This window comes from Austrofundulus limnaeus, unplaced genomic scaffold (assembly GCF_001266775.1).
Source record: "Austrofundulus limnaeus strain Quisiro unplaced genomic scaffold, Austrofundulus_limnaeus-1.0 Scaffold54, whole genome shotgun sequence".
Classification (NCBI taxonomy): Eukaryota; Metazoa; Chordata; class Actinopteri; order Cyprinodontiformes; family Rivulidae; genus Austrofundulus; species Austrofundulus limnaeus.
Window position 1 is genome coordinate 2,121,485 of NW_013952456.1, and position 13,147 is coordinate 2,134,631.

At 38.8% G+C, this 13,147-nt stretch overlaps 2 protein-coding genes across 4 annotated transcripts in view; one reads left to right on the forward strand and one right to left on the reverse strand.

Annotated features, from left to right (window-relative positions):
* Window positions 1–13,147, reverse strand: part of LOC106517946 (pyruvate carboxylase, mitochondrial) — a 382,167-nt gene that overhangs the window by 126,200 nt on the left and 242,820 nt on the right. The gene's annotated exons all lie outside the window — the stretch shown is intronic.
* The window catches only part of LOC106517947 (leucine-rich repeat and fibronectin type-III domain-containing protein 4), a 55,553-nt gene that overhangs the window by 12,455 nt on the left and 29,951 nt on the right, over window positions 1–13,147 (forward strand). The gene's annotated exons all lie outside the window — the stretch shown is intronic.

Consider the following 13,147-nt stretch of genomic DNA (forward strand, 5'->3'; position numbering starts at 1 on the left):
AAATATTTGTGCTCTCAATTTGAATTATAAGGAAGGTTAATGCAATAAAAACACTTCAACTCAGGTCAAACTACACCAAAGAAAACCTGGTTATTTACATATAAATACCTAAATACAACCTGTTTGCCTGAGCTGCTACAACCCTTACAGCCGTTTCAAATGGTTCTGGTTTAAGCAGCRGCCCACCAATCATGCTTATAGGTGGGTTTACATCCCAACAGTCCACACCCAGCCGGCAGAACCACTTGAAACCTGAAGCGGTGAACGTTCAAACGGCAATAACCTGCAGATCTCACAGTAATGTATGACTGGGAGAAAGCACTCGATAGTGGCATGAGGGGAAATTGACGGCCGTTTTGAAAAGCTCTGCACCGACTTGTTACATAGATGTACATTTAGATGTAGTTTTACTTGATGGATTAATACAATTTGGGCTCAGGAGAGACTTGTTTCCACTTTAAAGATTTGTGGGTAAGGTTTGACTTGAAACATCAATAAATCTGAACTTGTCTGTTTTGACAGTTTTTGTATTGCACTAAAAATACATTTTATCTCTTCGATTTATTTCACMGACCCGACTTCTTTAACGTTTCCTGGTTTATCAAATAAAAAGTTATCCATCCATTAGCTTTGGTTTGTTCTGGAGTCGGGTTGCAGGGCAGCAGGCTCTCCACATCCAGCTCCTCCAGCTCCTCTGGGAGGACTCCAAGGCGTTCTCAGGCCAGCTGGGAGACATGATCTCTCTGGCGTGTCCTGGCTCTTCCTCGGGTCTCGCCCCAGTTGGGCGTGCCCACAGAGTCCAGCTAYCATGTAGAGAAACCTAATTTCTACCGCCTGTCTTTGAGATCTCGCTCTTTCAGTCACTACCCAGAGTCTGTGACCAGAAGTGAGGACAGGAATGCAGACCAACCAGTAAAGAGAGAACTTTACAATAAAAATCAAAGGTTAAAACTTGAAAATAAAAAACAAAGGCTCCCATGTAGAGAGATCTCCAGATTAAGCCCCCTTATCACATTTCACCAAATATGGCATCTTCATTAAGAGATGAGCATGTGGCAATAACCAAGACTGTCAGCTATTAATTACAAGCTCTTATTGGCTCCATCTTAAACCACTCTGCAATTTAATCAGATACAACCATGCTAATGCCATCTGGAGTGAGGAATAAACAGAACAGGCCGGTACCGAGCTGCCTCTCTGGTTGAAACGTGAAAGCTACTGACCAATGAAAAATTCTTCCTCTGCAAGAAGAAAAAACAATAAACAAACAAATAAATAAATAAATAAAAGAAAAAACTGGAATTCAGGGTGCAGCAGTGTGACAAAGCTGTTTTCAACACTTATGTCTGCCATTTTCTCAGCTGTCCCTGTGATTTCAGTTGCTTGTCTGCATCCATCTGTAAGACCGCCGTAGATGAATGGAGGAGAATCTGCTTCTGATGTTTCGCAAAAAAACACGTTTAAATTAGGAATGCACCTCTTACAGTGTAATGTCAGTGATCAGGAGCCGCRACTGGGATGCCTGACAATAAAAAAATGTTCGTTTAGGGGGATAAAATTAGGACAATGCATCATAATCAAGCCCTCTTTAGGTCTGTAAAAAAGGTTTTTCCAGTAGAAACGATGTGTGGTTAGGCAGTCGACATACTTATACATCAGTAACTGGCTGGTATCGTGACAAACTCCCTAAATTGATTAGATTTGGATTCATAAGGTTCTGAAGTGATTAATAATGATTCGACCAGCTGTTAAATAATGAAAATGGCTCAATTGAGTTGCAAAACAAATTGACTTTGTTTTCTCTTCACCATAAATGGCAGGTTTTGAGGGTAAACTTGTAAATACAACATTGCATATTGCACCACAGTAAATGTCATTAAGATATTGTTTCTTAAAGTGTAAAGATTAAAGGGGTAACAACCAAACAATGGTTAGCATGTCGTCTTTCACACATAACATCCCGTGATAACAGTTAGTCAGGTGTTTACGTTGCACCTATGGTTGGGCGGTATTGACAAAAAAAAAAAAATCACGGTTAATTGTGGTATTTAGTCGATAACGATTAATATGATGATTAATCCCCTGGAGTCCCTGGATGCCTGYATGTCCTATTCACATGACCACATTAAATCCCTCTAGTGGGAAATATTTRCTCTCCGTAAAAATCTGTTCCAAATTGTGTCAAAAGTACAGACTTCAGGCTATACATCAATTTTTAAATTGTGTTGATAGGTCAAGTAAAACCAGAGTTATGATAAACAAATTACAGAACTTTTTTTAAATGTTCGTCATAATTGAAGCAGAGAGGAGCACTGAGTGAACTGACCAGGGAAACCTCCTGTGAGTCTGCCTAGTAGCATTAATCAAATTAATTGTCAGATACTGAATTATCTGATGATTAATTGCACACAATACGATTTAGCCCAAACCTATTTGCACCATAACAGTTTTGTTCGAGCATCTGAACTGCTTGAAGCCTTTGTTTTCCACGACCGAGCACGGACATAAATCTTTTGAAACAAAAGCTGCCATGGCCTCAAATATCAGTAACGCTTTCTTTTACGGAACCCTTATTACCATGTAATTACAAGGTAATAAAATGAAATTAAATGCAAGTACTACCTTATTACCAGGTAATTGCATGGTAATTAGGATACAAAAGAAAACTACTGTTAGTAAAGCTACCTTTATCGGGTAACTACAATCAAATTACTATTCAATAGTGACTCAGCACTATATTTATAACCAAAAGAATGYAACTAAATTTTGGGGTTAGTGGTTAATTGCAATAAAATATAACTTTAAAACTGTCCAAATTACCTACTATTTATTTAGGTGTTACATAGTGAATTGTAATACATTACCAGGTAAGTGCAACATTACTGCAGACAATTACATAGCAAAATTGTGCCCTAATTATCACATAATTACATGGTAATAAGGTAGTAAATACATTTAATTACCATTTTATTACCTTGTAATTAGGTAATAAGGGTACCGTAAAAGAAAGTGTTACCAAAATATTTTTGTAATCCACAGAAAACCGGCTGATAATGTTAATGACTCTTTTAGTTTCTTTTGTTTTGGTCCTTATGACTTGTAAGCTAACATTATCGCTGGAAGTCAACTGGATGTAAATGTATGGCAAGCTGTAGTGACAAAAATGAACTCCTCTGTTTCATCACGCACAAGACTATTGAGTTTGACGTCATGGGGAACATTTATGTCATGCTCTATGAATCAATACTATCTTTTATTTTCTTTTTTTTTTTTACCCAGCCATACAGGCTGATGGTTTCTATTTTTCAAAATGGCTTCCTGAAAGTGATAACAGCTCTAGACCTTTTATGCCTCATTTTTAAGGCTTGTAATTTTGAACTTRTGTGCTGTGAAAAACCAATTTCCCTCTGGGAATCAAAATATCCAACATTTCAGAAAAATTATACCAACAAAGTTTCTTGTCATGACTCATTTTTCAAACAAGGCTCATATTTGTATGAACTGTGTTCATTAAGTTGGAGAATATTAATTACACTGTAACCTGGGCCAAATTTTAATGTAATAAGATTTTATTTTCCCCCAGTTAGATCAAATATGTTTTCAATTTAACCAGAAATGAGAAAAACAATTTTGTTGCTGTTAATTAGTTCTTCTTGATAAATTAGACTCAGTAGGTCAAAGATTCACAAAAATCTGAATCATCAAAAGAAAATGCGAACGCTTCCCACAAAACGTTTTGTGTGTGATGTTGATTAAGCACAATAAACTCGCACTGGCACACTTCAAGGGTAAACTTCGTAAAGCAGACTCAATTCAGCAGGAAAAAAACCCAACAAAATTAAACGAGTTTAAAGACTGATCAGGACTGAATCCCACCATGTTGAAGAGAAAATCAGTGTCACTGCAGCGGCCAATTCAATTTACCTCCCAGAAAATGGGATCCCCAAACTGTTCAGCTGTGCGAGCTTTCCAAGGAAGGAAACAATTATAACCCCGCGTTTCTGGGAGGAGTGGGATATTGGCTGCTCCCCTCACAAAGGTGTTAATAACATTAACAACACTGCTGGAAAACTAATTTAGTTTAGCTTGGGAACTGGGGATGATAAATTTTTGAGACCTATTTGGTGGGAAGCATCTGAAACTCCGTTATTGATGGGATTTTAAGCCGTTTTAATTTAAAGTGTTTATAATTATACTGATTAATGCCTGTAGTGTATTAGAACGCAACAAAGGAAATCCATCTCAGGTCTCGTTCAGCCGCAGTTAATTTGTTTGTCATCATTTCTGGTGACACCATTTGAATGAAAATTATCTTCTGATGTGTTCTTTATTTATTCTAATTTAAAGGATATGAAAGTTGCCAAATGATTCGAGACAAATGGGAGTTGGTTACAGGTTCTGACTTCGTGTACAAGCTTCTGCTCAAGCCGTGAGAARAAAAGAGCCACTTATTACTGCGGTTCACTGCTTGAGTTTCTCGTGCAGCATCCCCTCGTACAGTAGCTTCATGGTTCACAGATTCCCAGCCGGTGATAAATCAGAGCAGAAGGAGGGTGGGGGTCACTCTGCCTTCTGCTTTTCAGCTCAACCCCTCATGCAAACACAAAGAAAGCGAGTACAGACAATAACAAAACAAAACAACTAACTTTAAAAAGGAATTTCAGGTAACTATCAACTCCTGTGACTTTTCACACTTTGTAAAAAAATAAAAAATGTGTTCCCAGTTCATTAAAGCCTGAGCTGCTTATCTACGCAAACCTTTTAAAAATACTGAGCCGGACTTCAAAGCCTGGACCAATTTAACAATTTTACTCCCCGACAGACAGAGGCAGCAGAAAACAAGCCGTTTTTCTTTTAAGTGTTGCCACGTTCAAAGATGATAGTCACGTTTAAGAACTTTACTTTAGATAAGGCGCCGGAGCCAAAAAGCGCTCTGAAACGCTACAAACYCAAAGATAAAATGCTCTTGTCCTCATTTTTTATTTTTAATATAAAGAGGCAAACATTTTACTCAGTTGAATAAAATCACCATAAACAAAGTCTTTCTGGTCTTWATGAAGGATGATTCAAAGTTGCAGAGGTTAAAAAACCCAAACTTTTCTTTTCCCAGCATGACTGCACAATGTTCCAGGAATAAAAGCAATAATGAATTTTCTGAGCAGAATGGATTTACTGAGACAGACTACAACTGAAAACAGAGACTTGCTCATTATACACGGACAGAGACCCAAGGATGTTTGAACAGCACAAAACTTTAGGGAGGATTATTTGAGTGAAGTATTTCAGAAAAAGTTGTGTTGCGCACAGTGTTGACACCAGTTTTATTTTCCATTTCACTTCTTTTAAAATCATTTTGGCTGAGGGGTTCAGTAAAGTTCAGTTTTACTTTTCTATAAGGTTGAGACAGCAGATTCCAGCACAGAGTGAAAAACAACTATATGTAGAGAACTTAATGACTCACTTCTGTCATCTTGGTGTTTTTAAGATGTCCACGCTTGACAAATGACTACAAAATTGTGCCTTCTCTGATAAATGCTGATCTTTGCACTCCTCAAAAACAGAGAAAAAAAAACACTTTTTCAGCAAGAGACCCAAAACTAAAAGCATTGTTATTTGAGCATCTCTTCAACAGCATTTAGTAACTTTATTTTAACTTTGTACTGGATTGCTATACGTTCCTGTTGTACTAGATGGATCATTATGTTTTTAATGGTTGTACCACAACAATTTGGATGGATAATCTCATTTACACAACCATATTTATTAAAATCAAGATATCTGAAACAGTCCAATACATGAATAATTGGAGTGGCACCATGGTTGGTGCAAAGTGATCAATGTTACATTAAAACCAGCMCAGAACATAAGGACATTTGCGTTTGGTTGATTATTTCTTTGTTGTAACAATGCTTCTTGGCAATAAATTTTATAMCCTTAAAAGCCTGTTCATTTCCCTTTTTAATGATGCCACATTTGTAAGGAAAATGCATTTGTAGGATGAGCAGTAGAGCTGATTATGTGGGTTGCACACATGAAAAATTTGCCAAATCTCTGCTCAACAGCTTTATTTTGCTGTCATTGACTCTTGTTTTGAACTTCTGGTATCTCCGGGAGCTGCCAATCAGATGCCCACCATAAGATTTATTGCCAAGAAGCATTGTTACAAAAAGACACTACACTATGTTTAGTTATACACTGAAATCTATCATAAACGATAGGTCATTTATGTTGTTATGCATGTTAATTGTTAATTGACTATAAATAAAAATGGACTTTTTTGGCTAAATCTGGCATATTTACGTGATATATTGTACACTTGATGAAATAAATAAAATTCAGTTCTACCAAACACAAAATACAAGCAATACAATAAAAGTAGTAATAGTTAAAACATAGGCATGAATCAAAGGTCTTCTCACAGTTTAGTGGTGACTGTTACAGATGTGTAGTTTCTGCCCTCAGCTCTGAAGAAACAGYTGTTTGTTTTCTGTCAGATGACTTTAATTTAACTGATGTTTGGAAATAGGTTGGACAGTTGTACGGGGTGAACATTACTGTAAAAACACAAATGTATTTGTGAAGAAAGTCAAGGCGACCTATTTTTCTTGTTAATGAAATTACAGTTTTTGTTTTTTTTTTCTATAGCTGCTCTCCAAACTGTTTCCTACACCACATATCAAAGCTCAGCCTCATGCTTTGATGTTTGGTACTCTTTATGGAACAAACAACAAAAACATTGACAGCAAAGTAGTTTTTAAACAGCAGGAATTTGGAACTGAATTGCTGTTAAAAGCATTTTACATTATTATAAGTGTTTGCTGTGAAAAAAAAGCTCCAACGTGGTGAAGAAATTCAAACTGTGTCGAGCCTCTCCAGCCAACTCTTACACTCGTTTCATGTATAAATGTAAGGAAACTAAAATTATAGTGGTTGCTTTTTAAAAAGTCTAGTCCCTGTCAGTTAGTAACAAAAGTGGTTACAAATGTGTGGATGATGAATGGGTTAAAACAGAGGACTGTCACCCAGGGGAGTGGGCTTCACTTCCTGTCAACAGTGACCTATTTTCGGTCTGCTGGAAACGTGTACATGTGGCCTTGCTTGTCAAAAAGGAGGATCCGAGTGCAGAAAGGTGAAGAGCAGAAAGGAGAATGCATTTTCTAGGTCTAGGTTTCTGTCATTTCCTTCACTAATAACCTTTTAGCCCCGCCCCTCTTTTTAAACTTGTGACCTTTTCCCCCTCAAACCTTCCTCTTTGTTGAAGTCACATTTGTCCCACCATGAAGGCGACGCCTCAGTCATATTTGAAGCAGCTCTTCTTTTCTAATCAAATGCACTCTTTTCCTCCTCTATCCCTCTCTCTCTGCGACAGTGATGGATGACGGCCTTCACCTGTTTATCGCCTTTACATATTYCTCTGCCCATCCCTTTAACGACACACATTCATACCTGCTGACTCTTCATCCCCCCTTCACTTTTTTCCTGTCTCACTCTTCCTCAGCTGTTTACTCCTTCCATCTTATGAACTCCCTGACCATTTTAATCCCACCCCTCTCTTCAAATCCCTGCATTGAATTTGTATTTTTTTAACCTTTTTTTAGGCGTTTGTGGTAATTCTGGTTGACTAAAGAGGACAATACGGCAGAAGAGCAATAGTATCAAAAGGATGAGTGGGCTTACTGTACGCATGACAGCTGCAAGAAGAGGCAACGTGGGCGTTCTTTTGTTTCTTGCCTGGAGAGAAAATGTGTGTGAGTGTGTGTATACGTATGTGTGTCTATGTGTCGGCCTCTCTATAATTWTGAGTGTGTGGGAAGACTGTTTTGGTATGCTCGTGGTCGTTTCAGTATGCTCACCTTATATCGAGGGCCTAGAATTATGAGTGAGAGCACTTTCTGGAAAGACTTGGAGTGATTGAAAGGGACTSTGTGTACGAGTGTGTGTGGGGACACGCATTGTGCTAACATCGTGGGGACCATTTTCCAGAAAAACACAGCCTTGTGGGGACCCAAAGCTCCCAAAGCCTGGTCCCTATGAGTACAGATGCTATTTTTGGGTGCGGGGTTAGGGTTAGGACCAAGGTATGAATTGAATTTAGTTTAGTTTTAGGGTCAGGTACTTCATGGGGCAGACTGGTCACTGCATTCCTACACAGTTCCACTCGATTCTTATCTCACTTCTCTGCTCAGTCTGGGATTTTTCCCCTCAGACATGGATTTCTCTGAAACAATTTCAACCAGGCCTATCAGTGAACAGGAGGAGGAGTTGTGAACGATGACGYTGTTTTAGTCTGACTGTAGTTTAGCAAAGGCAGCGGAGGAAATGAACGACACCAGTCTGTGTTGACAAGACTTCCAAATTAAATTAAACGTGTCTCACAAAGCCTGCAACATCCATCTCATTCAGCTCGGTTTTCTCTCTTCCCAGTAGGAAATGGTTGTTTACAGAATGTAATTTCCAGTTAGCTTCTTAGCTTAGCATATGTCACGGTTGAGCTGGTGCACTACATACGTCATGGCCGAACGTTGGCGATTGGGTAAATCAGATCCAATTSATTTAAACTTCAACAGAGAGAGAGTCCCGACCCTTGTATGAAGCAAAGCGTAGAACAAAAATCTGGTTTTTATCAGTCTTATCATGAGGTGGTTAGATTTAGGGTAAAGGATCATAAAGAAATGACTTGAAAATGAGTGGAAGTCAATGCAAAGATCTCAAGAGGATAGAAAAAACAAGATGTGAGACAAAGAGGCCCTGATATTTGATTTGAGACAAAAACAAATAAGTAACAATGCAGCTAAGCTTGAGTGCATCAAAACTTTTTTTTCTACAAACTTGCAGTCCAGCATCATTCAGGATGTGGTGATATTTGGGCGTCAGTTAATTCTTGAAGCCCCACCGCGCTCCAACTCACAGCCCAATAAGATCCGTGGATTACCGCGCTCGTGATAAGTGGCTTTCAGGAGCTAATACAAATCCCCTTGTTTATAAACACTGCAACATTCCTTTAAGTCGATTTAAGTCGATTATGAGCTAATGGCATTTGCGGGCGCCCGAGTGGATGCACAAACACACAKGGGCCGTATGCAGATCTATGGCTTTATATGCAGATTTATACACTGGCACGCACATGCAGTTTATTACCTGTCGTTAATCGTGCCTTGCATTTTTGAGGGCCTGACGTTTATATTGAACCTGAGACACGCAGGCAACTGAAACCTTCAGGGCCATTAGGTCTTCAGTGTGAAAAATAATGAAACTTTCAGACACATAAGTGCTTTTAAGTCACACATGAAGCCATCTTAATTGCTCCAGTTTGGAATGTGTTTAAAAGTATCCTGGAAGAAAAAAAACACTTAACTGGATATTCATCAGACCATTAGCAGCTGCACTTTCAGCTGGCCTGACAAAAAGCTGTTCCCTCCAAAGAATCTGTTTGATGCTTAAACCTTTCAGGATATGGAGTTAGTGTCAGGTCTCACAAAGTTTTGCTCCAACACTAAAGAAGGGGGGGGGGGGGTAGTTTCTTAACCCTCCCCACACCAATGCTTTTAGCTCATGTTCTCACTTCATGCAGCCTCTCCGCTCCCTCCACCCGCCTGCTTCCTGCTCTCTGGAGGGTAAAAGGTTCATGCAGGGTAGGGGAGCAAGAGGTTTCTCAAAATAGAAGAAAGGAGCTGCAGCTACAGTAAACATGCCAAGAAGCCCAAACCACCAACACAGAGCACAGGTGCCTAAAAAAAACCACCTCTTTTTTATCTACAATCTGGGTTTTTGTTCAATACATCTCTTATTGTTTGTGATTTGACACTAAATCAATATTCTGTTTTTCTTTTACCATCTTCGTATGTTTAATAATAATAATAATATTAATGTTTTAATAAGTCCAAAAGCAGCAGCTAATCTGTGGAGTAGATGAAGCCTATGAGGAGAAACAAAAAAATTAAAAAAATTTAAAAAGTACAAATCGTCCAAAAAGGTTCCCACMAATGTACATAAGACGAGCAGCGCAGTTGGTTGAAACGTGCAGATGAAACACAGACGCCGTAGTAGCAGGAGAACTACATGAGGGTGCGCACGTGCAGATGCATGCGCAGTCCTGCCGCACCAGTACAGTGTGTAAGATGAGATTTTATTGATTTGAAACGAGGGGAAGTTCTAGCACTGCAGCACAATGAACAGAGGGAAGAGGCAGGGAAAGATAAGGCAGGGGGAAGGAGGGGAGATAGAAATCTGAATTAAAAAGTTTTAGAGAAGAACCGAGAGCAATGTAGATTAAAAGAAAAAAGTCGGAATAAGGATTTTTAACTAACAATGCTGTTTCAAGCTGAAATAGATAATGTGAGATTTGTGTTAGTATTGAAGCAGTGATGTGTTGGAGCTAATTTTTGTGCAATCTAATTGTGGTGGAGCGCGCAGACAGAAAAAAAAGTTTAATGATACCTAAAAGCAGGGTGTTTTTAAGCTTGATGTGAGCAAGTTCAACTAACATTCCTTTAAAGAATACATGAAAGTTTGAAACAAAGACTTCCTGCCATCTATTAGAGCTCAGAATATTTGTTGAGGATGACTGTCAGCTACCAGAATATCAGATTTTAGCTCAATTTATTTAAAATTGAGCGAGTTGTAGCCATTCTCATGTTTGCTAAGATTGATAAGCTGCTGCAGCCATCCTGATGTTAAAGGCAGAACATCGAATCTCATCCTTGAGAAGAGAAACGCTAAATATTTCACCTGATTTAGTGACCCTCTGAACAATTAGCTTTCAATTAGCTTCATTCCTAAAAAGAAGATTTAGGAGCCGATGTGGAGGGAGAAACAGGAAGGAGAGGCAAAGATCAAGGAGGYGAGTGAAAATGAATTGGACAGGTTGCCATCCATCTTTCTGGGTCARATCGATGAGCAAGTGAAGGGATCCGTTACATCCAACTTTTTGTGCACGAGCGTCAGAAAGCTTCGATGCTGCACTCTACGGCTGCAAATGAGATCTTAGAGCAATATGGGAAGGAGGGGTGGGGGGCAGAAGAGATGCAGAACAGTATGATGAAAAGGGGAAAAATGTCTGCAKGAGCAAGGGAGAGGTAAGGGAGAAAAATGACTGTATGGGATAATCAAGTGATAAAGCAGATGGGGAGGAGAGATGGGGCGAGGAAGTASATAAATGAAGGGGAAAGTGAGGAAGAATTGCATCTCTGAGACGGTCTGGGCACAGAGGGGAATACAACAGAATCATGTGTGGTGCATCGGATGTGGGCAGAGTGCGTGTGCACACGTGAGGGCGCAGTGACCAAAAAAAGAAAAAAAAAGTACGAGCAGGAGAGGGAAGGAGACGTGGAGGTCAGCAGCAGAGTCAGCAAGGCGACAGAAAGACAAAAAAGACGAGGAGTGAAAAGATGGCGAGGAGGAGCTGTGACTGATAACATTGTCGTACTCAGGTTGCCTCAAGGGCAGACAAGGCTGAGAGGAAAGAAAGGAGGAATGAGACAAAGAAAAGGAAAAGTGGAAATTTACAGAGGAGCCAGAGGCACGAATGGCTATAAGATGGAAGGTGAGCAAGGATGAAGAGACGGCAGGAAAAAAAAAAAGAAAAACACAGAAGTGCAGGTAGACTGAGAGGAGGCGAGGAAACAATGTGCTGCATGACTAATAGAGTCAGAGAGACATGAGGGGCTGGTGGGGGGGGGGGTTTAAACTGAGCAGGCATGCCTCGAGGAGAACAATGAGAGGGTCTTTCACGAGGAGGAAGAAACAAATTAAAGACCGGAAAGAAAGATGAATGGCAGGAGTGTTAATGTGAGGAAAATGAAGCGGTTTAAATAATTAAAGCCCTGTCCACACTTACATGCATATTTTCCACAACAGATGTATTTTTTAAGTGAGAAATCAAATACTAAAACTATGGAGAGAAAATATCAGGAAAACTGCATTTATTGTGGAAAAGCTGTCAAAGGAGACGACTACAACTGTGAAGCACCTCATTAGGATTTAAAGATATGAGTTGATCTGAGACACACCCCAGAAAAGGGGCGGGGCTTGTGGAGTTACAATAAGGAGGAATTCAGACCAAAGCATTGCAGTTCCACTTTATATACACCCTAAATGAATTATTTAAATGTGAAAAGGATTTAAAATCATCGTGTCTCCTTTAAAACAAAACTTGCTGATTGACTATTTAGATGCAGACAGATTAGCAAACAATAGGCTTCAATGATCCTGACCTATTACTGCTTAATATGCACCTCAACAAGGTTGTTTTCATACCAATCACAAATGCTAAAAAAAGACAGCAGCTCTTTACAAAGAACAATGTGAACCTAAATTTACAATCAACTAACATATAARCAAAAACAAACGTCTGTTTGTTGCCTCTAAGTAGTCAAGCTGCAATGTGGCACTGCATGCAGATTTTATTCTTTGTTTAAATTCTAATAACAGTAGCAATTAGTGTATACTAATGTATTCAGTATTTTCCTTATTTCCATGAACTGAACACTATTCAAAGAAAAATCTCCTGTCGTAGCCATTAGCACATTTTTTTTGTAAGAGTCAATAAGTTCTTGGTAGGTCTGTTTAAGTGCCTCTTGGTGTTCGAGGAAACCAAGGAGCAAAAAGAAAAGATGCATTCRTTGGAAAACACTTGAGCATTTGTTGTATTGTTTATTTTTTAATCTGGCATATGAAAACAACATTGTTTACCTGTGTGCAAAATAACTGGGGAGATTATCATTAGGTTTTGTATAACATTGTTCAACTCATTGCCTTAATCTGATGTAAAAAGCACTTAATATTGGTGTCTGTATGAGGGAATATAATAATTAAGAAAATATCACATGATACAAAAGAAAAAACAAGCTCAAACTGTTTTGGCACTCTTTGGTCAAGCTAAAAATGTTCTGTTGTGTTTGGATTGTGTTCACATCAATGTTACCACCTAGCATGAGTACTAGTTTAATGTATTTTGTTACTTACATGAAATATTTATGGTATAAAGGACACATTTTCAAGTACTATAGTCAAAAGTAAAACATAAAAAATATACAAATGAAGGAAAAGTTAACAGAACCTGAAGTTAAAAAAAAAAAAAGCTCTGCTCCAACTACCACTTAGGATTTCAGTGGACGCTGCCAAGCAATATTTTCCAATGTCATTTTAC